Here is a 26,797-nt window from a genome sequence, read left to right on the forward strand (position 1 = left end):
GTTTCTGAAGAAACTGGTCGAGCTGGCTCAGAACCGACAGCCAAAAGAACTCTGCGTGTGGAAGTCAAGCAGGCTCTTGCCTAAGAAAGCAGATGTGTGTGTGGAGGGGAGGGACCAGGGAGTAATTAGGGCGCTATCTCGGAGGGGGAAACATGCCTCCTCCTTGGGGAAGATGGCGGGCCCATCTGTCAACAAGGCCTCCTTGACTGCCTGCTCTGGGCTGGGCACCGTGGGGGGTACAGAGACGTCAGAAGCTCGGAGCTCCCTCCCAGCTCTGGATGCTCCGACATGAAGACATCCCAGCTCTCCTTCCCCCTGTACCACCTCCCCCATACCCTGAAGCTCAAACTCTGTTAGGAGAGATAAGATTTATACACATGAAAGTGAAGAACAATGAGAAGATTTGTGTCAAGTGTGTGGTCTATCTACTCATTAATAAGCATTATTGAATCTTCTTGGGACCAGGCACTGAGTTAGGCAAGGGGGATACAGAGCTAAAAGAGACTCGGCCTCCCCTCTTAACACAGGACCCATGGGAGGGACAGGCTCTTAACCAGTTAGGGCCACAATAGAGGAAAGAAGCTCAGAGCTTCTTGGTGCCAAGCACTGAGTTAAATACTTCTTGTGGATTTCCTTATTTAATCCCTACAAAATGTGATGAGGTGAGGCCTCTTAACTGTTCCCATCTTACATGTGAGGGAATTGGGACTTAGCAAAGTACTTGCCCAAGATCCTGAAGTTTGTAAGAGGTGGAGGCAGGGCTTGAATCCAGGAAACATGGCTTTGAAGGCCAAGTCCTCCTGTGCTGTACTCTGAGGTGCCAGGGGTGGATGGTGGGGAGCTGAGAATGTAGGCTGGGGCCAACTGGGAAGAACCCCAAGAACCTTGTGATTTCATCCTGAAGCTAGGGAGAGATGCCTGTCAATCCAGAGGAAGATGGGCTGTGTGGTCAGGGAACAGAAGCATCACTGAGGATGGTGGGCTTGAGCTGGCTATTGCTGGATGGACATCATTAGAGAAAGAGGGAGGAGGGGGAAATGGGGGCAGCAAAGGGAGGAGGGGGGAGGCTCCCCAGTACTGATGGGGAAGGTATGTGGGAGGGGATTAAGGACTGGGAATGTTGGAAAGGTGAGTCCTTGAATTCCAGGCTGGAGTTGGTCTCTGGGGCAGTCAGCACTGGCTGTGTGGACAGGGGGATGGCCTGGGCAGATGGGGCCCTGGGATGCTGTGGGCCACGCGCGGTGTGGCTGTAGGATGAGCAAGACAGACATGGCTGCTGGTCTTCACGGATTTGCAGTCCAGGAGCCGAGACAGACATGGATCAAGCAAACACAGGCACCCATGGGTGAGTGCAGACAACCTGGCAGCTGTTGAAATCCCAGAGGCCCTGGGGGGAAATGTGGGAAGCAACCCTTGGCCTGATCTCTTGAGGATGGGTCAGTGGGTGAAGGAAAAGCATTCTGGACAGAGAAAACAGCCAGAGCAAAGCCTCAGAGGCAGGAAGAAATACAGCAAATTGAAAGAAAAGCTAAAAGGCCAGAGTGGCTGGTGCTCAGAGATCTGGGGGAAGGGTGGCACCAGATGCCAAACACTTGGGGGTTTTACTGGAGAACAATTGACAGATGGTGATGAGTTTTAAGCAGGGAAATGACATAAAAAGATCTGTGTTCTAGAAAGACCCCTCTGGCTGCTGGAAGGAGAATGGAATGCAGGGTAAATTGGCTTTGCAAGACAAGGGGAGAGGTGGGAAGTCTGGACTGAGGTCGCGGTCATGGAATCAGGAGGCCTGGATGGACTGTACAGGCATTTGGAAGGTGGACTCAGCAGGACAAGGTGACAGACTGGGTGTGGGGGTGAGAAAGAGGAAGGACCAGTGATTCCCAGGTGTTCAACCTGAAAAACAGGGTGGATCGTGGGGCTGTATATAGGGATGGGGGCTCGGGAGGGGAAGCAGGTTTCACAAAAGAGAATCACGAGATGGTTCTAGACGCACTCGGTTGGAGTTGCCTTCGAGACACCCAGAGGAGGCAGTAGGGTGCCCAGGCCTGGGGCTCAGGAAACAGGTTTGGGCTGGAGATGGGGCTCTAGGAATCACTGGCTAGAGATGGAAATTCAACCTGTAGGAATGCCAAGTGGAGGAACATGGGAGGAGAAGAGGGCCCAAGACAGAACGTCATGGTTTAGACAGAGAAAGAGCTGACAAAGGGGACTGAGAAATTACAGGCAGAGCTGTCAGACAGCCCCCGGGAGAGAGTGCTCAGAGGGGAAACTGACGCAGACAGATCAGGCAGCTTGAAGGCTACACAGAGCCCAGCGGATGTGGGGAAGTGGAGCCACCGTGGACTTGAACAGGAGGAGTCTGGGCAGAGGGTGGAGAGGCAGCAGAGACAGCCCCATGGGTTGGGGAGTAGGAGAGGAAGCCAAGGAGATGGGACCTGGAAAGAACAGGTCACCACCAAGGAACAGGGCTGAAGGAGAAGGAACGGGGCCAGGTTGAAGGAGAAGAGGGTAGAAGAAGGTTGGCTTTTTCTGCTCGTTGGTTGTTTTTTAAGATGGGAGGAACGGGAATGGATAAAGGCTGGGGAGAGGGAGGTTACGGTTTTCTTTTACAGAGTAGACCCCTGAGGCTAAGAACAAGAATAACTAAATCCAGGAGGGCCCTGGGAGAAAAGGAATTCAGCTTTTTAGCTGAGTAGCAAAAAGGCAAGCCAGCATTTGCCCTCTGGCTCCACCAGGGAAGGTCAGAGAAAGGCCTCCCCAGGGATGGAGAGGGAAAGGAGGTGGGGGAAGAAAGAGCAGCTGGAGGAGTGAGCTTTGCCCAGGAGGAGGAGGGAGGGGAGTTCTCTGAAGGTGCATAGGAGTATTAAAGAGGGGACGTTAAAAGTGAGAATAAATAATAAAGATTCTTATATGCAGCTAAGGTTTTCTCTCTATACATTGAGACTTTAATCATAATTAAAGTTTGGTGTCTGAACTTGGCTCTTAGCAGTGGCAGCTTGTAGGGGAAGAGTTCTGGCTTGGAAAACAGGAGACGTGGCTTCTGGTCTGGCTCTGTGCTGTTAACTGGCTTTGGGCCCCTGGGCCTCAGCTTCCCATATTTAAGTTGAGCTGGAGGTGAGTGTTCCTAATATTTTCAGGTGAAGTGGTTTGACAGCCTTGCTACCTGCTGGTGGCCTGGTGCTTAGTATGTTTGCTGCATGGGACTGCATGAAGTAATAACAGCGCTGATCTTGATAATAATAGCTAAAGTGTCTTGAGAGCCATCTCTGTGATCTACACTGTGCCCAGAACTTTGAATCCTGTGGAGGGATCACCATTCCCATTTTACAGATGAGAAAATCAAGGCTCACTTCCCCAAGGTCACAATTCCAGGAAATGGTAGGGTTGGGATTCCCCTATACCGTGGCTCCACTGATAGGGGCAGACACATGAGCCACCTGCCATTCAGAGGAAAGCATGCCCACTAGCTGGGATCCCTCCTTTGACCACAAGGCTAAGGGCAAGGGCCAAACTGGGCTCGACAGACCAAATCCAGATTGAAATGAGCAGGTCTTATGGGGAGAGCACAGCAAGACTGAGAGTTGTTGCTAGGGCAGAGGGGAGCAGTAGGGACTGATGTCAGAGACCAGATCATGGAGATGCTGAGGGGTCAGTTTGAGGGGTCTGAATGGCACCTTGTAGACATGGGGAGCCATGGAAAGTTTGGGAGGAAGGGTCAGCAAAACTGATGGGGATGAGGCTGGAGTCCAGCAAGGAAGGAGGGCAGGCAATAAACCCAGAGGGGATTTGTTGATGAGTTTCGATGGGGAAGGAACAGAAAGACTGGCCTCTGCAGGTCCAAGGCTGAGTTGCCCCTTCCTTGGAAAGGGGTGGGGAAGTTGAGCAGGCCAGCTCCGGCTCTGAGCCCATTGGAGAGATGGGTTAGGACATGTCTGAGGGTGTTTGTCTCTGTGGGATTTTGTTGTCTGTTTACAAACTGATCTCCTGCCTTTGGCTGTAGCTGGAAACTTGTAAAATCTCTTAACCTGTAGCTGGCCCGGCCTCCCTGTGTCTCTCAGTGAAGACTGCCTCTGGGGTATCTTGGTGGGTCACCTGGCCTCTCCTCTTTCTGCCACCAGGCCTCAGTTCCAAGGATGCTGCCTGCCTCCCTGCCACTGGCCCTGCAGGGCCTGGCGTCACTCAGACCTCGGTGGAGGCTTGTCTTGGGCTCAGGCTCCCTGGAGCCCCCCAGAGGCCACATCAGTGTGTTCCCTGCCACCACCCTCACCTACGTAGGAGTCAAAGCTGAGCATCATTGAGGCCCCATTTAATGCTCTTCCAACCTGGGGAGGTTGGCAGCTGAGCCGTAGGCCCCGAGCCCGCTCTCGTGGCTGGTTATAAAACCAGACCCAGAGACAGGGGCTCCTGCTACTGCTCAGGGCGGAGGGACCCTCCATTGCTGCGCTGGAAAGAGGCCTGAGACACTGGACACTGGGTTCCAGTTCTGGCCCTGACATCCTTCACTGTGGGACCCCGAGCAAGTCCTTCCTCCCATGGCGAGGGGCAGGTGGGGAAAGATGGACTGGATGATGTTTACATTCTTTTCAACTCAGAGCCTTTGGGAGATTGAACCAAATCCTTTATTCCACAAACATCCCTCAGCCCTTCTGTGTGGCCGCCTGTGGGGCTGGGGCCACTGAGGCAGACCCACCCTCAGGGCCGGTGTGACTTGTGTGAAAGGCCTGGCCCCCATCATCACTGGACACAACGAGGGGGCACCCAAAGGCCACCAGTGTTAGTAAAGGGGACTCTGCCTTCAGCCTGGGCCTCCAAAAAACGTCACAGAGACCTCCGATCCCCTCACATGGCTTCTTTTCCTTCCCCCCCACCCTGCCCCAAGCCTCGCTCTCATCCCCTCCCCCACCTTCCTGTAAAACCTTGCTCTTCACCCTCCTGCCCAGAGTGTTTTCTGGCTCTTCTCCTGGCTCTTCCAGGTTTTCTTTCCTTGCCTTCCTCTGCTTTCTCTTCACCAAGGTTTAGCATCTCCTCGGGGAGCTGGCAGGGAGGGGAGAGACTGAGGCCAAGGGGCAGAGACACGCCCCACACGCTGAGGTATGAGGGACCCAGAGCAGACAATATCTGAGTGACCCCTAGGCCAGGAGCCGGGGCTGTGTGGGAGGGACAGCGTGTTGGGTCCTCCTGGTTTAACGTCCATTTCCCTGTCCAAGGGCCTCTTGTCCTCCTCCAGTGCATGTGTCTTCAGGCCCAGACCCACTGTGTCCCCCCAGACCAGTGTGTGATGAGGGACCAGCAGGCAGAGCCCAAGGTTACCTCATGCACAGGGCAAACCTAAGACAACAGGGTTGAGGACCTTCAAGATGGTGGAGGAGTAAGACATGGAGATCACCTTCCTCCCCACAAATACATCAAAAATACATCTACATGTGGAACAACTCCTACAGAACACCTACTGAACACTGGCAGAAGACCTCAGACTTCCCAGAAGGGTATTGTGCTCCGGCTGGGTGTCAGGTCTGAGCCTCTGAGGTGGGAGAGCCGAGTTCAGGACACTGGACCACCAGAGACCTCCCAGCCCCACATAATGTCAATCAGCAAGAGCTCTCCCAGAGAGCTCCGTCTCAACGTTAAGACCCAGCTCCACTCAACGACCAGCAAGCTCCAGTGCTGGACGCCCCATGCCAAACAACTAGCAAGGCAGGAACACAACCCCACCCATTAGCACAGAGGCTGCCTAAAATCATAACAAGTTCACAGACACCCCAAAACACACCACCAGATGCGGTCCTGCCCACCTGAAAGACAAGATCCAGCCTCATCCACCAGAACACAGGCATCAGTCTCCTCCACCAGGAAGCCTACACAACCCACTGAACCAACCTTACCCACTGGGGGCAGACACCAAAAGCAACGGGAACTATGAATCTGCAGCCTGCGAAAAGGAGACCACAAACACAGTAAGTTAAGCAAAACGAGAAGACAGAGAAATATGCAGCAGATGAAGGAGCAAAGTAAAAACCCACCAGACCAAATAAATGAAGAGGAAATGGGCAGTCTACCTGAAAAAGAATTCAGAGTAATGATAGTAAAGATGATTCAAAATCTTGGCAATAGAATGGAGAAAATACAAGAAACGTTTAACAAAGACCTAGAAGAACTAAAGAGCAAACAAACAATGATGAACAACACAATAAATGAAATTAAAAATTCTCTAGAAGAGATCAATAGCAGAATAACTGAGGCAGAAGAACAGATAAGTGACCTGGAAGATAAAATAGTGGAAATAACTACTGCAGAGTAGAATAAAGAAAAAAGAATGAAAAGAATTGAGGATAGTCTCAGAGACCTCTGGGACAACATTAAATGCACCAACATTCAAATTATAGGGGTCCCAGAAGAAGAAGAGAAAAAGAAAGGGACTGAGAAAATATTTGAAGAGATTATAGTTGAAAACTTCCCTAATATGGGAAAGGGAAGAGTCAATCAAGTCCAGGAAGCACAGAGAGTCCCATACAGGATAAATCCAAGGAGAAACACACAAAGAAACATGTTAATCAAACTATCAAAAATTAAATACAAAGAAAAAAATATTAAAAGCAGCAAGGGAAAACAGCAAATAATATACAAGGGAATCCCCATAAGGTTAACAGCTGATCTTTCAGCAGAAACTCTGCAAGCCAGAAGAAAGTGGCAGGACATATTTAAAGTGATGAAAGGGAAAAACCTACAACCAAGATTACTCTACCTAACAAGGATCTCATTTAGATTCGATGGAGAAATTAAAACCTTTACAGACAAGCAAAAGCTAAGAGAATTCAACACCACCAAACCAGGTTTACAGCAAATGCTAAAGGAACTTCTCTAGGCAGGAAACACAAGAGAAGAAAAAGACCTACAAAAACAAACCTAAAACAACTAAGAAAATGGTAATAGGAACATACATATTGATAATTACCTTAAATGTAAATGGATTAAATACTCCAACCAAAAGACAGACTGGCTGAATGGATACAAAAACAAGACCCGTATACATGCTGTCTACAAGAGACCCACTTCAGACCCAGGGACACATACAGACTGAAAGTGAGGGGATGGAAAAAGATATTCCATGCAAATGGAAAGCAGAAGAAAGCTGGAGTAGCAATTCTCATATCAGACAAAATAGACTTTAAAATAAAGACTATTACAAGAGACAAAGGAGGATACTACATAATGATCAAGGGATCAATTGACGAAGAAGATATAACAATTGTAAATACTTATGCACCCAACATAGGAGCACATCAATACATAAGACAAATGCTAACAGCCATAAAAGGGGAAATCGACAGTAACACAATCATAGTAGGGTACTTTAACACCCCACTTTTACCAATAGACAGAGCATCCAAAATGAAAATAAATACGGAAACACAAGCTTTAAATGACACATTAGACAAAGTAGACTTATTTGATATTTATAGGACATTCCATCCAAAAACAACAGAATACACTTTATTCTCAAGTGCTCACGGAACATTCTCCAGGATAGATCATATCTTGGGTCACAAACCAAGCCTTGGTAAATTTAAGAAAATTGAAATCGTATCAAGTATCTTTTCCGACCACAACGCTATGATACTAGATATCAGTTACAGGAAAAAAACTGTAAAAAATACAAACACATGGAGGCCAAACAATACACTACTAAATAGCCAAGAGATCACTGAAGAAATCAAAGAGGAAATCAAAAAATACCTAGAAACAAATGACAATGAAAACACGACGACCCAAAACCTATGGGATGCAGCAAAAGCAGTTCTAAGAAGGAAGTTTATAGCAATACAATCCTACCTCAAGAAACAAAATAAATCTCAAATAAACAACCTAATCTTACACCTACAGCAATTAGAGAAAGAAGAACAAAAGAACCCCAAAGTTAGCAGAAGGAAAGAAATCATAAAGATCAGATCAGAAATAAATGAAAAAGAAATGAAGGAAACGATAGCAAAGATCAATAAGACTAAAAGCTGGTTCTTTGAGAAGATAAACAAAATTGATAAACCTTTAGCCAGACTCATCAAGAAAAAAAGGGAGAAGACTCAAATCAACAGAATTAGCAATGAAAAAGGAGAGGTAACAACTGACACTTCAGAAATACAAAGGATCATGAGAGATTACTACAAACAACTCTATGCCAATAAAATGGACAACCTGGAAGAAATGGACAAATTCTTAGAAAAACACAACTTTCCGAGACTGAACCAGGAAGAAATAGAAAATATAAACAGACCAATCACAAGCACTGAAATTGAAACTGTGATTAAAAATCTTCCAACAAACAAAAGTCCAGGACCAGATGGCTTCACAGGCGAATTCTATCAAACATTTAGGGAAGAGTTAACACCTATCCTTCTGAAACTCTTCGAAAATATAGCAGAGGGAGGAACAGTCCCAAACTCATTATACAAGGCCACCATCACCCTGATACCAAAACCAGACAAAGATGTCACAAAGAAAGAAAACTACAGGCCAATATCACTGATGAACATAGATGCAAAAATCCTCAACAAAATAGTAGCAAACAGAATCCAACAGCACATTAAAAGGATCATACACCATGATCAAGTGGGGTTTATCCCAGGAATGCAAGGATTCTTCAATATACACAAATCAATGTGATACACCATATTAACAAACTGAAGGATAAAAACCATATAATAATCTCAATAGATGCAGAAAAAGCTTTTGACAAAGTTCAACACCCATTTATGATAAAAACCCTCCAGAAAGTAAGCATAGAGGAAACTTACCTCAACATAATAAAGGCCATATATGACAAACCCACAGCCAACATCGTCCTCAAGGGTGAAAAATGGAAACCATTTCCGCTAAGATCAGGAACAAGACAAGGTTACCCACTCTCACCGCTATTATTCAACATAGTTTTGGAAGCTTTAGCCACAGCAATCAGAGAAGAAAAAGAAATAAAAGGAATCCAAATTGGAAAAGAAGAAGTAAAACTGTCACTGTTTGCAGATGATATGATACTATACATAGAGAATCCTACAGATGCTACCAGAAAACTACTAGAGCTAATCAATGAATTTGGTAAAGTTGCAGGATACAAAATTAATGCACAGAAATCTCCTGCATTCCTATACACCAGTGATGAAAAATCTGAAAGAGAAATTAAGGAAACACTCCCATTTACCATTGCAAGAAAAAGAATAAAATACGTAGGAATAAACCTACCTAAACAGACAAAAGACCTGTATACAGAAAACTATAAGACACTGATGGAAGAAATTAAAGATGATACCAACAGATGGAGAGATATACCATGTTCTTGGATTGGAAGAATCAACATTGTGAAAATGACTATACTACCCAAAGCAATCTACAGATTCAATGTAATCCCCATCAAACTACCAATGGCATTTTTCACAGAACTAGAACAAAAATTTCACAATTTGTATGGAAACACAAAAAACCCCAAATAGCAAGCAATTTTGAGAAAGAAAAACAGAGTTGGAGGAATCAGGCTTCCTGACTTCAGAGTATACTACAAAGCTACAGTAATCAAGACAGTATGGTACTGGAACAAAAACAGAAATACAGATCAACAGAACAGGATAGAAAGCCCAGAGATAAACCCACACACATATGGTCACCTTATCTTTGATAAAGGAGGCATAAATATACAATGGAGAAAAGATAGCCTCTTCAATAAGTGGTGCTGGGAAAACTGGACAGCTACATGTAAAAGAATGAAATTAGAACACTCCCTAACACCATACACAAAAATAAACTCAAAATGGATTAAAGACCTAAATGTAAGGCCAGACACTATCAAACTCTTAGAGGAAAACATAGGCAGAACACTCTATGACATAAATCACAGCAAGATCCTTTTTGACCTACCTCCTAGAGAAAGGAAATAAAAACAAAAATAAACAAATGGGACCTAATGAAACTTAAAAGCTTTTGCACAGCAAAGGAAACCATAAACAAGACGAAAAGACAACCTTCAGAATGGGAGAAAATATTTGCCAATGAATCAACGGACAAAGGATTAATCTCCAAAATATACAAGCAGTTCAGGCAGCTCAATATCGAAAAAGCAAACAACCCGATCCAAAAATGGGCAGAAGACCTAAATAGACATTCCTCCAAAGAAGATATACAGATTGCCAACAAACACATGAAAGGATGCTCAACATCACTAATTATTAGAGAAATGTAAATCAAAACTACAATGAGGTATCACCTCACACCAGTCAGAATGGCCATCATCAAAAACTCTACAAACAATAAATGCTGGAGAGGGTGTGGAGAAAAGGGAACACTCTTGCACTGTTGGTGGGAATGTAAATTGATACAGCCACTATGGAGAACAGTATGGAGGTTCCTTAAAAAACTAAAAATGGAACTACCATACGACGCAGCAATCCCACTACTGGGCATATACCCTGAGAAAACCGTAATTCAAAAAGAGTCATGTACCACAATGTTCATTGCAGCACTATTTACAATAGCCAGGACATGGAAGCAACCTAAGTGTCCATCGACAGATGAGTGGATAAAGAAGATGTGGCACATATATACAATGGAATATTACTCAGCCATAAAAAGAAACGAAATGGAGTTATTTGTAGTGAGGTGGATGGAGTTAGAGTCTGTCATACAGAGTGAAGTAAGTAGAAAGAGAAAAACAAATACTGTATGCTAACACATATATACGGAATCTAAAAAATAAAAACGTTCTGAATAACGTAGGGGCAGGACAGGAATAAAGACGCAGACGTAGAGAATGGACTTGAGGACATGGGGAGGGGGAAGGGTGAGGTGGGACGAAGTGAGAGAGTGGCATGGACAGATATACACTACCAAATGTAAAATAAATAGCTAGTGGGAAGCAGCCACATAGCACAGGGAGATCAGCTCAGTGCTTTGTGACCACCTAGAGGGGTGGGATTGGGAGGGGATATGGGGATATATATATACGTATAGTTGATTCACTTTGTTATACAGCAGAAACTAACACAACAGTGTAAGGCAATTATACTCCAATATAGATGTTAAAAAAAAAAAAAAAAAGAAAAGACAACAGGGTCCCTGGACTCAGAGACCACCAGGTCAGGAAACATCTTCAAGTCTGCCCTTCCCCCCATTTTATAGGTGGAGAAGCTGAGGCCCAGAGAGGAGGGGGATGTGTCCTAGCTGGAATTTGCAGCCAGTCCTTCTAACTTCAGGCAAGTTTTCCTTTCTCAGCATATGCTGTCCCATTGGTATAAACTATTAGTAGTAGTAGTATTACTGGTATTGTCATTCTTATTATTGTTATCACTGCTTACATGGTGACACTCCTTTTGGCCAGACACTCATTTAATCCTCCGTACAACCATCATATGCAACAGACAATCTTAACCCCATTTTACAGATGAGGCGCTCAGGAAGCTTGGAGAGGCTAAATGACTCATCCGTAGTTTCCCAGTCAGTAGGTGGCAGTGTGGGGAAGTGGTCCCAGACTTTGGAGTCCCAGTGCCTGAGGTCAAACTCCAGTTCTCTGCTTATCAGCTGTGTGGTGTTGGGTCACTTGCCCTCTCTGAGCCTTAGCTTCCTTTCTTGTAGAACAGAGCTGCCTGTTCCTACCTGGGACGGGGCTGGGAACAGGCCTGGGAGCAACGCTAGTGCCTGGGCCCATCACTGGCTGTGTGCCCTCAGCCAGTCCTTCACACTCTGAATGTTGAGGCCTCATCCAGGGATGGGGAAAGCAACATCCACTTGGCAGGGTTGGTGAGGGGGTTCCAGTAGAATAACCAGCAAGAGCTGGTCCCTCCTGCTCCTGGTGTCCTTTTTCCACCAGGCCCATCTCTGAGGTCCCTCTTCCCTAGGCTCTCCCAGACCCCTCCATCAGGCTCTGCCCTGCCTGCCCCAGGCGCCAGAGCCAACCCTGAGCTCACTTCTCTGCCGGAACACATGTCTGCCCAGCATGGCAGCGAGTTTATTTATGAGGCTGTCTGTCTGCCCCCCGGTCCCGGGATCCCCGGGGCAGGGCCCTGTCTGATTCACGGCCCGGTGCAGCGTCTGGCCAGCATCGGGAGCGTGTGCTGAGCAGCGCTGATGGGAGCTGGTTCTGGGGGGAGGCATTGGAGGTCTGGCTGGCACGGAGCTCAGGCCCAGGGGTAGTGGGGGCTGGCTGCTGCCAGGGCTGCTGGAGAAGGCTGGGAACCCTCACGGCTCTCCCTCCTTCGCAGGCTCGTTCACCCTTCCCTCCGCGCCACCCCTCAGTCCCTGACTCATTCACTCAGTAACTTCTTCTCTCGCTCATTCACGCATCTGCCTGCGCTTTCAGGTACCCCTCACTAACGGGGAGCTCATCCATTCATTTCTCCACTCAGTCCTTTATTCATCCAACAGACAGTTCCTGAGCCCTGTCCTGCCCTCTGCAGAAGCCCTAGACGCACACAGAGATTTGGGCCCCAGCCCAGCTCTGAAGATCTATTCAGCAGTTGTGGGGGGGGGGAGGGCAAGGGGGCAGGAGGCACAGACTTATAAACAAATGAATGCAGTGTGGAGTAAGAGGGGCCATGATCACGTAATATGCAACGTGCCCGCAGATACATCTGAGCTGGCTTCACAGAGGAGGTGACATCTGAACCGGGCCTTGGAGATTAAGAAATACCGAGTAAGGGCTGGCGAGGCTGGGCTTAGAGTTTGGGGAGGGGGAGGAGGAGAGACGACAGAACAGGGGAAGAGACACTTTCTGCAGGACTTGGGGACTGCTTGGCTAGGTGACTGGTGAGGCAGAGGGAGGGACAAGAATTGTGTTCAACCCCACCCTTCATGCAGATTTACTGAATCCACAAATACATAGTCAGTGCACAGGCAGCATCCCAGGGGCTGGGGATGGAAGAACGACACAGACACCCGCCCTCAAAGAGCTTACGTTCCAGTGTGGGAAAAAGCAAACCGAGCATGTAGTGCTAGATGGCGATACGATACGGGCTTTAAAGAACAGTGGAGCAGGGGATACTTGTTAAATCGTGTACTCAGGGTGGACCTTCCTGAGGAGGCAACACTTGCGAGAGATGCCACGTCTGGCGAGGGTGTCCACGCAGATCGCTGTTGGGAACTTGACCTGCTTGTCGAGGAAGGGGCTGGCGTCCATTCAGCATCACGTCCCCAGCCGGCATCGGGCTGAGCAGCTGTGCAGACTATGGCAGCCACAGTGGATGCTTTCATGTGGGCATCCGTCCACCCGCTGCTTCCCTGCTGCCCTGCAGCAGGGACCCGCCTTCATCTCTGAACGTGATGCCCAGCAAAGGGCCTGGTACATGTGGGTCCCTGGGGACCAGGAAGCCACAAAGGGGTCAGACTGGGCAAGAGACTCTGGGGTAGCTGCTGCCCATGCAGGCAGGGGTCAGAGGTGGATGAGGAAGTTCAGGGCATCTGGAGGGCTCTGGGTACCCATGGGGAGCAGGATGTGTTCCAGCAGGTGCCCAGCCCTTCACGGAGGGGATGAGCATGGGGGAAATCCAGACCCACGCCACTCCCAGGCAGGGGCGGCAGGGGAGTGTGGAGGTTCCCTATACTAGCCTTTCTGAGAATGGACGTTCTAGAATTGGGGCCCACACTGAGGCTTTTTCTGATCCTGGAGCCAGAGGCTCTAGAGAGGGACAGAGTCCTGGGACGAGGTCCAGGGAAGAGAGGGTGGTGGGCAGGGGTGAGCAGGTGCTGGAAAACTGTCTCTTCTCCAGCTCTTTCATCTTTCTTCCTCCTCTCCCCAAGCTTTGAGCCCAGAGCCCAGCCTCTCTGGCCTTTACTGGTGGGTATGGGGTCAGCCCTGGGGTTTCTCCTGGCTGGGGCAGAGGCTCCTTCCATTCACCCTGGGGCTCCTGGCTTCACCAGCCTGGGGGAATGCCAGAGACAGGCGCGTTGGGCTTGAACGCTGCATTAGGACTAACCTTAGAAGAGGACCCTTAGGGAATGACGGGGACGCTGAGGCAGATCAGGGTGCTCTAGGGGCACTGGGGTCTGGGCTGTGGCCTCTGGTCCCCAGAGCCTGGAGACCTCTCCAGAGATGCTGAAGGTCCTCAGCTCCGTCCAAGGAGGATGCGGCATCCTTCCTGCAGGAGGAGCGTGAGCCCATTCAAATATTACAGTAATACCAACCTAGAAAGGGAGATCCATTTCCCCCAAGTTCTCTTCACCAGAGGTGACTACTGCTAACAGTTTAGAAGTTCTTCCCCCAGATTTTTGTCCAAATGTTAGGGTAACATGGATAATTTCTTGGAAATATAGTAATGTGTATTTTTTCTCATGTTTCCTTGTGCCAGAGGCATCCATTTGCCTCAGGGAAGATTCAAATTGTTAGAGCAGTAATATAAGAGGAATAAAGAACAATGCTTCGTTAGCTTTTGACTCCCAAAAGAAGATCTCAAAGTCCATAATAAGACAATAGTCTTAAAAACTGGCTTGGGTAAGTGACATATTGGTTAAGATGCTTTAGGCTGCAGGTAATAGTAAGTCTAACATACACTGGCTTCAACAATGAGATGTGCTGGCTCAGGTAACTAGATTCCAGAGATAGGGTGGGCTTCAGGACTGGCTTAATCCAGCAACTCTGGCCCATCTTTCTGCAGTCCCTTGACTAGGCCCTCCTCTGTCTGATGGCTTCATCCATGGGTTAGCTTCCCTCAGAGTTGTCAGATGTCTGGGCCACACATTTACCACCAGGACACAAGGGAAAGGAGAGTACATCCCTTCTGGTGATTCCTTCTTAAGAGCAAGGAAACACCTTTTACAGAAGCTCCCAGCACTTTCATCTTGGCTAAGGTCACATGCCTGTTCCTGTGGCCAGAAGTGCGCCCTGCACTGGCATTTAGGCCTGAGTTTCTGGACCAAGTGGGATGGAATTCCATGACACCAGTTAGAACTGCCCCTGGAACTGAGGTTGGGGTCAGCTTCCCCAGAAGCATGAGGGTGATGTGAGGGTAAGACAGACTCCAGAAATGAAAACCACGGTGTTTTTAAGAGGAGGAGCAGGGAAACAGAAGATAGGTAGAGAATCAGCACCACCTACTATAAGAGAGAGAAAGCAGAGCTCTCTGCTCCCAGAACTTTGTCAAGAGCAAACTTAGAGGACTGAATGTGGAGTTTTATACTCTAAGGCACAGGTAGAAAGAGTTTAGGGTACAACGCAGGGGAAACGCCTGCTCACCTTGGGAGGATGTGGGCAGTGCTTCCATTTCTCAGAGGAGCCACTAGAGAGTTGGAAAAACAGATTTGGAGGAGGAAAGAGTGACACGAAGAGGCTGCCTGAGGGATCCTGTGCCCCACCCTTCCCTCTGAGCCCAGCCTGGGAGAGGTTGTGGAAAAGATAGAACCCCAGAGGGGGACTTCCGCCCACTTCTAGAACTCTAGAACTCTGTAGATGCTATCTGGAGGGATGTTTGGTCCACGCCCACAGTAGAATAGAAAGGACAGCAGGAAATGTGTATTGGTTTCTTGGGCTTCCATAACAAGTGGTTTAAAACAACGGAAATTTATTCTTTCACAGTTCGGGAGGCCAAAAGTCTGAAATCACGGTATTGGCAGGGCTGTGCTCCCTCTGAAGGCTCTACGGGGCAGTCTGTCCCTTGCCTCTTCTGGCTTCTGGTGGTTGTTGGCATTTCTTGTGACCCCATCACTCCACCAGTCTTTGCCTCTGTCTTCACATGTCCTTCTCCTCCGTTTCTGAATCATCTCTTCTGCGTCAGACCTCCCTCTGACTTTCTCTTTAAAGGGCACTTGTCATTGGGTTTAGGGTCCACCTGGATAATTCGGGATGCTCTCATCTTGAGACCCTCAACTTAATTATATCTGCAAAGCCTCTTTTGCCAAATCACATTTGCAAGTTCCGGGGGTTAGGATGTGGACATGTCTTTTGTGGGGGTCAGCATTCAACCCATTACTAAGAGTTCAGGCAGAGAGAAGACCAGGGATAGTGCCCCTAGTCACGCTTGTTTTCTGTGTGATGTGGAAGGGACACCTCAATTTCCCAGTACCCCAACAATGGGAGGACACAGAAGGCCACAGAAGGTCACTCAGGGTTCTGGTGGGTCACTTGCCAGTCAGGACCCTGGACAGGGTCACAATGTCCCGGAAGTCCCAGCCAGACTGCAGGGATTCTGATCAGCGCCCCTCTTCTGGAGTTTCCACAGTCTTTGCCAAGTCAAAACCGGCCCTGGGCTCCCCCTGCTGCACAGGTAATGGCAGCTGGGATGGAAACCGAGGCTCACAACCAACAGGAGGAGACATTCTGACAAGAGAAACATGAGGCGAAGGAGGGGCCCTTCCCTGATGCCTTGAGGACGCCCAAGCTTCTAGTTCTTAGACCCCCATCTTGGGAGGGGGACCCCTTGTGAAGGTGAAATAGCTCTGATAGGGAACTGAAGTTTGCACGGACTGAATCCTCCAAAGAAACTGAGTTACCTTTAATTGCAAATAGCTTATATTTTCCTTCCCTTCCCACCCCCCATCTAATTGTATAAATGACGAGCCTCCTGCAAGAGACAGGAGTGCCAGGCATTTTTTATTAATGGGCGTATGCTATACATATTACTCTGCAAATCGCTTTTTAAGAAAACCACTTTATTGAGGTGCGATTGTGCAAAGTGCATTTAACGCTTCATACATTAGACATATTTTTATGATGGTATATTTTAGATCTACCTTACTTCCTTTTAAATCCATGCATTATAATTTATTTAACTAAACCCCTATGGTTAAATAAATTTGGGTGGATTATTGAGCCTCACTGAATTAACAAACAAATCAAGTCCAGCAATGTGCAATATTGCCCATTCAAGCTGGAGTTGCAAAAATGCAATATTTTCTTTCCTTTCTCCTAAATCTATATAGCTCTGACCCCCACAATTCAGCAAGTGAAAAAGTAATTAATTCTGACTGTTGGTCAGCAAGATGCACCTTCCAGAACACTCTGGGAAGTCAGGTGGAGGGCAGCTTGCCAGGACTCGGCCCTTCCAGTGGGAGTAGCATTATGAACTCTTGAACGTAAATTGCTGGCAGTGTTTACTCCTCTATGAGTTAGTCAATTGTCACTTGGGAAAGAAGGGCAGCAGGACAGGGATCTTTGCCTCATTGCAACATTCCAATTGCAAAGGCCCTTTAAAGAAACTCCCTGCACATCTCTGTATATCTCTGAGGTACGAAGGTGCAGAAAGGGCTTGGTTGTGTTCTCACCTAGTATTTTAATCAGAACATTTTAGACTGCAAGCAGCAGAAACCCTGATGAAACATAAGCACAGCAGGAAATGTGTTGGCTCATGCAAATGAGGAGTCTAGGAACTTCAGACATGCTGCATCCAGGTGTTTAACTGACACCATGAAGACTGTCTCTCTCTCCATCTCCCAGCTAGGCCTGCCTTTTTTTTTTTTTTTTTTTTTCGCCTGGGCAGATTTTCTCCATGGTGCATGTTGTCCACCAGCTGCTAGAATCTCTTCTTTACAGCTCATGATCTCAGATGATGAGAGAGTTTCCAGAAAGCGCTAACAAAAGTCTCAAGGAAGACTCCTATTGGCCTGGCTTGGGTCATGTGTTTATCCAATCATGGTGTCTGGGGGCGGGGACTCTGGCTGGCCAGGCATGTTTCATAAGTCCCCCTGCCTGGGTGTGGGGAGGCTGCCCAACCTGAGTCACACAGACAGAGCAGGATTAGTGGGGGAGACGCAACTTGCCAAAGAAAGGCTGGACTGACAAACAGATGTTCATGGGGCCTGGTCCCTGTCAGGGTTACACCTTTGTAGAGAAGATGCTTGTTATTTGGATACAGAATTGGATATGGCTGAACTCCAAACTGATAGCTTTGCAGAGCGAAGCAGACTTTGACTGCAGAGCAGTCAAACCCTGCCCAGACCTGTCTTAGATTCCCACTTCCCAGTCCCCCTCAGGCCAAAACAGTGGTTGGGGGGTGCTCATCCAAGGCCACACCCCTGGGCCCAGCCTCTCCCTGACCCTCTGCCTTACTTATGGAGGCTCCACAGACAGTGCAAACACACACAGCTTTTCTGACCCGTGAGAAGACCTTAGAAGAGCAGCACAGTCTGAATTCAGGTAGCATAAGGTTAGGTACTAAGTGGGTCCTTCTCAGTGTTTCAGGACCCTGTACCTGTACCTTAGCGCAAGGTCCTTTGTTAAGGTCAATCTTGGGGTCAGCCCTTGACACTCCTGATTCCCACGCTGTGGCCTAGGTCTCTGCTGGCCCCTTCGTCTTTGCTCTGGCCCTGGCTTGCAGCCTCTCTGCTGGGAGTTGCATCTGTGTCTCTGGCTATGGGGGGCATCCTGGGGTTTGGGGGTGCTTGTGGTGCATCGTCAGAGGACTGGGGGGGGCCCTGGAAAACAGCATTTTGAGATGGTCTTAGGGATACAGCCTAGCTTGGGTGCCTGAGCAGATACACATATGGATAGCGCATCTTCTCATTCGACCTTCATGGTAGAGTCTCTGCTGACCCCGCCTCAGTCTCATCCCCCTCCCCTTCCCTATATAGTCCGAGCTGGACAATACGGTCCCTCTCTCTAGGCCTTTGTCTACGCTGTCCCCTCTGCTGGAATGCCCTCTCCTCCCTGGTCACTCAATACACATCCTTCAAAATCCAGCTTCAAGAGAGTAACCACTTCACACAAGTGAGAATTCGACCGTGACTAGCATGCGTAGATGTGCTGTAGCGTGTGCGCCCACAGCTCTGAGCCTCGGGGCTTCTGTGAGCCTGGGAGATGCCAGGGAGCTGACCCCCTCTCATGCCTTGAAATAGCCCTCAACCAATGACTGACAGGCGTCGGTGTATAAAAACCCAGCTCCCTGGTCCCCTGAGTGGGATAACTCTCGGGGGTGTGGTTTATGCGATTTCCCAGAGTCTCCCTGTGGCATTGACCTCCAGATGCCCGAGGTGGTGATCTGCTTGTGGATACACACTTCAGGAGCCTCCTCCCTGCCCCTCTGTCGCTTCTTCACTCCCTGACGAGTTTTTCTAGGATCGCCTGCTGAGATGGACTGAATTGTGTCCCCCTAACCTCCCATGTGACTGTATTTGGAGATCAGGCCTTCAGGGAGAGAATTAAGGTTAAATGAGGTCATAAGCTTGAGACCCTAATGTGATAGAATTGGTGTCCTTATAGGAAGAGGAAGAAACACCAGAGATCTCTCCCCCTCTCCACACATGTGCAGAGAAGAGGCCATGTGAGGATGAGGTGAGAAGGTAACCATCTGCAAGGCAGGAAGAGAGACCTTGCCAGAAACAAACCCTGATGGCACCTTGATCTTGGACTTCCAGACTCCAGAACTGTGAGAGAATAAATATCTGTTGTTTTGACACCCAGTCTATGGTATTTTGTTACGGCAGCCCTAGGAGGTGAACAACCTGCCAATGAAACTACTTGCTCTCAAATCCTTGTCTCAGGGTCAGCTCCTAGGGAACCCAAACTAAGACAGGTGCTCAGCTTCACTAGGCAGCAGGGAAATGCAAATTATTTCACACCCGCTGCAATGGCTAAAAGACAAAGCGTAACCATGCTGGTGCTAGTGATGATGTGAAGCTCTCGTATACAGCTGATGGAAGTGTGCAATCGCAAACCATTTTGGAAAACTGTCAGGGTCTAACAAAGCTGAAGATGTGTATATCCTATGACCTAGCAGTCCCACCCCTAGGTATACCCCCAGTAGAAATACATACATACGTCCATCAAAACTCAGGTGCAAAAAAAATGTTCAAAGCAGCACTATTTGTAATAGCTCCCAGACTGGAAACAGCTCAACTTCCATCAACAGTGGAATGGATGAACACATTGTGGGCCATTCAGGTAGTAGAATACTACACAGCAATGAAAAAGAAGAAATCCTGTTACATGTCACAGCATGGATGAATGTCAAAACAAAATGTTGCACAAAAGAGGCCAGACACAGAAGAGAGCATACCATAAGATTCCAACATAAAGTTCAAGAGCATAATATTTGTACAGAAAAGTGTACAGATCATAGACACCCAACTTGAAGAATTTTCACAAACTGAGATCACCCATGCAGACTGTAGCTTGATCAAGAAATGGAACATGACTGCTACCCCAGAAGCCCCCTTTCTGTCCCCTTTCGGTCACTGCCTGCCCCCATCCCCCCAAGGGAAACCACCTTGCTGACTTCTAACACCACTAAAACTGTAGGTTTATATCTATGGAATCTTATGGGATGGAGTCTTTTTCTTTTTCTTTTTTTTTTTTAACTAATTTATTTTTGGCTGTGTTGGGTCTTCGTTGCTGCGCGGGCGCTTTCTCTAGTTGTGGTGAGCGGGGGCTACTCTTCAATGTGGTGTGCAGGCTTCTCATTGCAGTGGTTTCTCTTGTTGCAGAGCATGGGCTCTAGGGTGCGTGGGCTTCAGTAGTTGTGTCACGTGGGCTCAGTAGTTGTGGCTTGCAGGCTCTAGAGCGCAGGCTCAGTAGTTGGGGAACATGGGCTTAGTTGCTCCACAGCATGTGAGATCTTCCTGGATCTGGGCTCGAACCCATGTCTTCTGCATTGGCAGGCAGATTCTTAACCACTGTGCCACAAGGGAAGCCTGGGATGAGGTCTTGTTTTATACATTTTGTTTGTGAGATCATCCATATTATTTTGTTAGCTGTAGTTCAATTTACTTATTCATTCTACTGTTGCTGGCCTTTTGCATAGTTTCTAGTTTGAGACTATTATAAATAGTGCTGCTATGAACTTTCTAGTATACAGCTTTTTAAAAAATTTTTATGTGTGTGGAAAAAATAAAAAATAAAAAAAAAATTTAAAAAAAATTAAAAAAAAAATTTTTATTTTATATTGGAGTAAGTTAATTAACCATGCTGTGTTAGTTTGAGGTGTACAGCAAAGTGATTCAGTTATACATATTCATGTATCTATTCTTTCTCAAATTCTTTTCCCATTTAGGTTATTACAGAGTACTGAGCAGAGTTCCCTGTGCTATACAATAGGTCCTTGTTGGTTATCTATTTTAAATATAGCAGTGTGTACATGTCAATCACAAACTCCCAATTTATCCTTCCCCCCCCGAACTTTCCCCTTTGGTAACCATAAGTTTGTTCTCTAAGTCAGCAGTCCCCAACTTCTTTGGCACCAGGGACCGGTTTCGTGGAAGACAATTTTTCCACAAATCAGGGGGAGGGGATGGTTTTGGGATGTTTCAGTGCATTACATTTATTGTGCACTTTATTTCTAGTGTTATTACATTGTAATATATAATGAAATAATTATACAAGTCACCATAATGCAGAAACAGTGGGAGCCCTGAGCGTGTTTTCCTGCAACTAGATGGTCCCATCTGGGGGTGACGGGAGACAGTGGCACCCGAAGTGCGTTGCTTATGTCCATCTACTCCGTAATCTCGTTTTGGTTGCTGTCACCGCAGAAAACCCAGCTTCACAAAGACAAGTTGTTGGAAGTGGAAGCAGGCTTTTCAGTGCTTTTGTGGCAATCTCAGGATATTCCACCTTGACTTTCATCCAGAACGTATGGAGATTTGAAGTTGTCTCAAACATGCTTTTAAGGCCACAGCCATTTACGATCTCAAGCAGTTGATCCTCTTCTAGCACAGACAAAATGGATTCACCTGGCTTATTCACAAATGGGTCACAGATCCATTCCTTCCCAGTTCGGGGGTCTTTTGTGGTTGGGAAGTAATGCTCAAAGTCTTCTGAAAGCTGAGATATGTGATCATGCACCAGCTGGGAGAAAGAAGGCCCTGGCTCAGTCTCTTACAAAATCTCCGCTAATGTTTGAAACATGTCAAAAATCCCAATGTTCACTCGTCGCCCCCATAATTCCAGTTTGGCTCTGAATGCAGCCACTTTATCTGCCGACTTGAACGCAGTTGTCGTTCTCCCCTGAAATGACAGATTGAGTTTGTTGAGCAGGCTGAATATGTCACACAAGTAAGCAAGTTTTGTGACCCATTCTCTGTCACTGAAATGTGCGGCCAGTGGTGACTGTTTTTCTAAAAGAAATCTCTGGAGCGGCTCTCATAGCTCAAAAACTCTGGCCAGTGATCTACCTTTAGAAAGTCATCTCACTTCTGTGTATAAGAGAAGACGTGTGTGCTCTGCGTCCATCTCCTCACAGAGCTGCACGAACAGACGTGAGTTAAGGGCATGTACTTTAATGTGGTTGATAATTTTAATCACATCCTGCAAAACATTGTTAAGTTCAGGTGACATTTTTCAGCTAGCCAGCAGTTCTCTATGGATGACACAGTGCATAGACTCACATTCAGAAGCGACCTCTTTAACCCGAGTAGTGAGACCAGAAAGCCATCCAGCCGTGGCAGCCACTCCGTCCATGCGTATACCGACACAAAATGACCAATTCAGTTTTCCTGATATGTAATCGTTCAACGACTTGAATAGTTCCACAGCTGTGGTGCTGGTTGGCAACAAAATTGCACATAACATATCCTCATGCACATCCTCCTGAAAAATATATTGCACAAAAACAAGCATTGTTGCCTGTTGTCAACATCAGTAGACTCGTCAACGTGGATTGCGTACCATGGTGACTCATTAATCCTCTCTAACAGTTGTGCCTCAGTATCGTCTGCTATTTCATCAATTCGTCTAGTTATGGTGCTTGCCGAAGGAGGAACACGTGCCACCGTTTGAACTGCAGCCTCTCCTAAAAGTTCATGACAAATGTCCTCAGCAGCAGACAGGATCAACTCTTCACCGGTAGTAAAGGACTTCTTCGCTTTAGCCATGCGGTTAGCCACTAAGAATGATGCTCTCAGTGCAGACACATTTGATGACGTGGTGGCCTTCAATAATTGCTTCTGTTCTTCGTGTTCATGTTTTTTTTCCTTTGAAAAACTCCAAAGGCTTGTCTTTCAATGCAGGTGCTTGGTCTCCATGTGGCGAAGCAGTTTTGAAGGTTTCATGGCTTCGTGGGATAGCCGGTGGCCACATATTATACAAAGCGGGCTTGGAGAATGTGAATCACCTGTTGCAATGAACCCGTAATTTAAGTAGGACTCTTGGTATTTTCTTTTAAATGTAGCTTTCTTTTTGTTGGCAGTCTTAGAGTCTTCTGCTGTCTCATCACTGGGTCTTTCCTCCTTTTCAAAGAAGCTCTCCAGTGACGTTTGTTTTTTTACTCATCCTGGCTAGGGTTAGCTTGTGGGCTTACCAAAACTGTGACTGATGCAAGTGCGCAATGCAGGAAAGAGGCGTGGATGGAAGTAGATAAAATAATGGGCGGGCCACGCGCAGACTAAAATGTGTCGGATTCTGACTTAAAGCCTGCCACCAGATGCAGCTGTACAATTGAAGTACATCAACTCACTTGCCACTATAACGCCTGCCACCAGATGCAGCTTAATTGTCGCTTGCCACTCACTGATAGGGTTTTGACATGAGTCTGCAAGCAATTGATTTACTATGGTCTCTGTGCAGTCAAACCTCTCTGCTAATGATAATCTATATTTGCAGTCGTTCCCCACCGCTAGCATCACCGCCTCAGCTCCACCTCAGATCATCAGGCATTAGATTCTCATTAGGAGCGTGCACCCTAGATCCCTCACATGCACAGTTCACAGTAAGGTTCACGCTCCTATGAGAATCTAATGCTGCCGCTGATCTGCCAGGAGGCAGAACTCAGGCAGCAATGTGAGCGATGGGGAGTGGCTGTAAATACAGATGAAGCTTCGCTTGCTCACCTGCCACTCACCTCCTGCTGTGAGGCCTGGTTCCTAACAGGCCACGGACTGGTACCGGTCCATGGCCCAGGGGTTGGGGACCCCTGCTCTAAGTCTGTGAGTCTGTTTCTGTTTTGTAAATAAGTTCATCTGTATCATTTTTTTAGATTCCGCATATAAGTGATATCATATATTTGTCTTTCTCTTTGTGACTTACTTCATTTAGTATGAGACTATTATAAATAGTGCTGCTATGAACATTTTAAAAATTATTATTTTATTTATTCTTGCCTGCGTTGGGTCTTCGTTGCTGCACCCGGGCTTTCCCTAGTTGCGGCGTGCGAACTTCTCATTGTGGTGGCTTCTCTTGTTGCAGAGCATCGGCTTTAGGCGCGAGGGCTTCAGTAGTTGTGGCTCGTGGGCTCTAGAGCGCAGGCTCAGTAGTTGTGGTGCAGGGGCTTAGTTGCTCTGCGGCATGTGGGATCTTCCCGGACCAGGGATCGAACCCGTGTCCCCTGCATTGGCAGGCAGATTCTTAACCACTGCACCACCAGGGCAGTCTGAACATTTTTTTTTTTCCCACTGTCTCTTTCATCAGGTCTTTATTCAAAATTAGCTGTCCAAAATGATTTGACCTTTACAGAATAAACAAATTTAAGTTTATGCAGCAGCCCTCTTTTCTTCTGTGGTGGGGTTTCTTTTCTGCGGGCTTCTTTTCAGCTGTTGGTTTCTTGGTCGCTGCCACCTTTTTTCCCACCAAACGCTTCTGCTTCTTAATGCCAACAGCCTTCTTTCCTTTCTTTCCCACCACAGGCTTCTTGCCTGGAACATCCATCTCATCTGATTTGTCTTCTAGTGCCGCTGCTGCCCTATCCATCTGGATTTTGTGGTTCTTGGCCTGGAGAAGAATGGTGTTCTGGCGCATGGTCTTTGCATATGGGTTTAGCTTCAACATGATTCTCAGGTTTTTCAGTGGATTCTTCCTCAGGACTCTGAGATGAATCTTCTTGCATGGTGCTCGGAGGGCTCTTTGGATCTCTGGGCTTTTCAGGACTCTGCTAAGGTCTGTACTGAGCGTCTTGTGCATGGGGAGGTTGTATCAATAGTTAGTCTTGAGGGAGGCAGCTTTATGCCAAGTGCCATACAGCTCATCTAACTTGCGGAAAGCACTTTCAGTCCAAATGCAGGAACGTCCCACATGCCCACCAGGAGCAAGTTTCAAAACGTTCAGTTTGCTTATATTAAGTAGAGTAATTCCAGGGATGTTTCTGAAGGCCTTGATGATACCTCTGTCCTCATTACAGATGATGCAGTGTCTCCTGCTCTGGATACGGCGACGGTTTCTCATTTTGCCTTTGCCGGCTCTCATTCGCAGAGAGGCGTAGACCTTTTCCACATCATTCCAGGCCTTAAGTTTCTTCAGAAGCAAAACAACCTCCTTGGTCTTCTCGTAGCCTTCAACTTTATCTTCAGCTACCAAAGGAAGTTCAGGAACTTCCTCTATATGATGACTTTTAGACATGACCAGCGCTGGTAAGGCTGAGATAGCCAGTGCAGAGCGGATGGCATATCGCTTCTGCATTGTATTCACTCTGTGGTGCCAACGTCGCCAGGTCTTGGTTGGTGCAAACATGCAGCCCCCAAGACACATGTTTCCAAAACCATCCTGGCCAGAACGGTGAGTCCCGCCACCTCAAACCCTGGGAATTTGAGCCACAGCTCTGCCAGTACCCCAAGACTCGGCACTGGTTTGATGACCTGCTAATTCACTGATAGCATAGAGTTGTCTGTTGCTTTTGCACAAGTTGGCGTGAACAAAGTTTACAATATCTGGTCGAATGGGAGTCTTGAACACAGCAGGCAAAGTGACATTTTTGTCAGATGGCTCCCCCTTTTCGGAGTACACTGATATCAGTGGACGAGCACACGCCATGGCAGGGAGAGGAGAAGACCACGCGCCTCTCAACCCGGTGGCTCCCATAGGAAAAGCTGAACATTCTAGTAAACATTTTTTGTTGAACATATCTAGGCATTTCTTTGGGGTATATACCCAGAAGTGGAATTGCCAGCCCATTGCTTGCTTTAATTTCATTTTTCATCTTCTGCTGTCCTGATCCTTACTGAGGATAACCAAGGAGGCCTCTGGTTTCCTTTTCTGGATGAAGTCAGGGGCCTCGGTTTCCCTCTGTGGCTGGGCCATGCCTGCCTCGCCCAGGTGCTGTGAAGCTTTAAGAGCTTCTCAGGAGAGTAGGATAAGGTCATGGACCCTTGACCTCCTGGCCCAGCCCCCAGCATTCCTGAGGCCAAAGGTATTTATCCCAGAGGAATGCCGATACTGAAGACCCAGCCCTGGCTGCCTCATGGGCCAGGTGCAGGAACCGGGCAGTGGGTGAGCCTCGGGTCAGGGCTGGGCCAAGCAGGGGAAGGCTGGAATGGACAGGGCACAGCCCAGGCCACAGGGGTCCCTGGGCAGGGGGCAGGCAGGTCCTGGACCACTGTGGACCCACGTGAGCAGGGGCTGGCCTCCTTAGCACCTGCTTGCTCTTCTCTGGGTCTCTACTGCATCAACTGGGGATCAGAGTTACTTCCTCACCAGACTGAGGACTAAAGGAGATTGAAGATGCTTACCTGGGTCAGTGGGCATTGTCAACCCATTTCACAGCCAACGAAGCTGAAGCTCAGAGAGGTTGAGGGGCTTTTCTGAGTCACCAAGGATTTGAGCCCAAGTCTGTCTGGCACTAAAGCCTGTGCTCTTTCCACTGCCTGTCTGGGGGTTGACATGGTGTGGTTTGAGGGGTGTAAGGAAGGCCAATCCCCAAAGTCAAGCTATGTCTTCTCCAATGCTTGAATTTCCACCATTAGAATTTGACTCCTCTACATTAAGTAATACCCTCTTCTGAAAGGTTTAGGGGTGTAAGATATGCCACATCTAATGTTTTGTGTGCAAAAGATTTCCTGGCAGAATCAGAGAACAGGATCCCTCTGAGGTGTGCTGGGACCCCTTCCTTCACTTCCTCAGCCCCACCAGGGCCCTGTGCCATTTCATGAATGGGAAACTGAGGCCCAGAGAGGCACTGAGTTGCTCAGATCCCCGTCT

General features: G+C 47.6%; 1 pseudogene; it reads right to left on the reverse strand.

Annotated features, from left to right (window-relative positions):
- Nucleotides 1–24,360: 24,360 nt before the first annotated feature.
- LOC137760998 (large ribosomal subunit protein uL4 pseudogene) lies at nucleotides 24,361–25,669 on the reverse strand (annotated as a pseudogene).
- Nucleotides 25,670–26,797: the final 1,128 nt, after the last annotated feature.

This window comes from Eschrichtius robustus, chromosome 3, assembly GCF_028021215.1.
Source record: "Eschrichtius robustus isolate mEscRob2 chromosome 3, mEscRob2.pri, whole genome shotgun sequence".
Taxonomy (NCBI): domain Eukaryota; kingdom Metazoa; phylum Chordata; class Mammalia; order Artiodactyla; family Eschrichtiidae; genus Eschrichtius; species Eschrichtius robustus.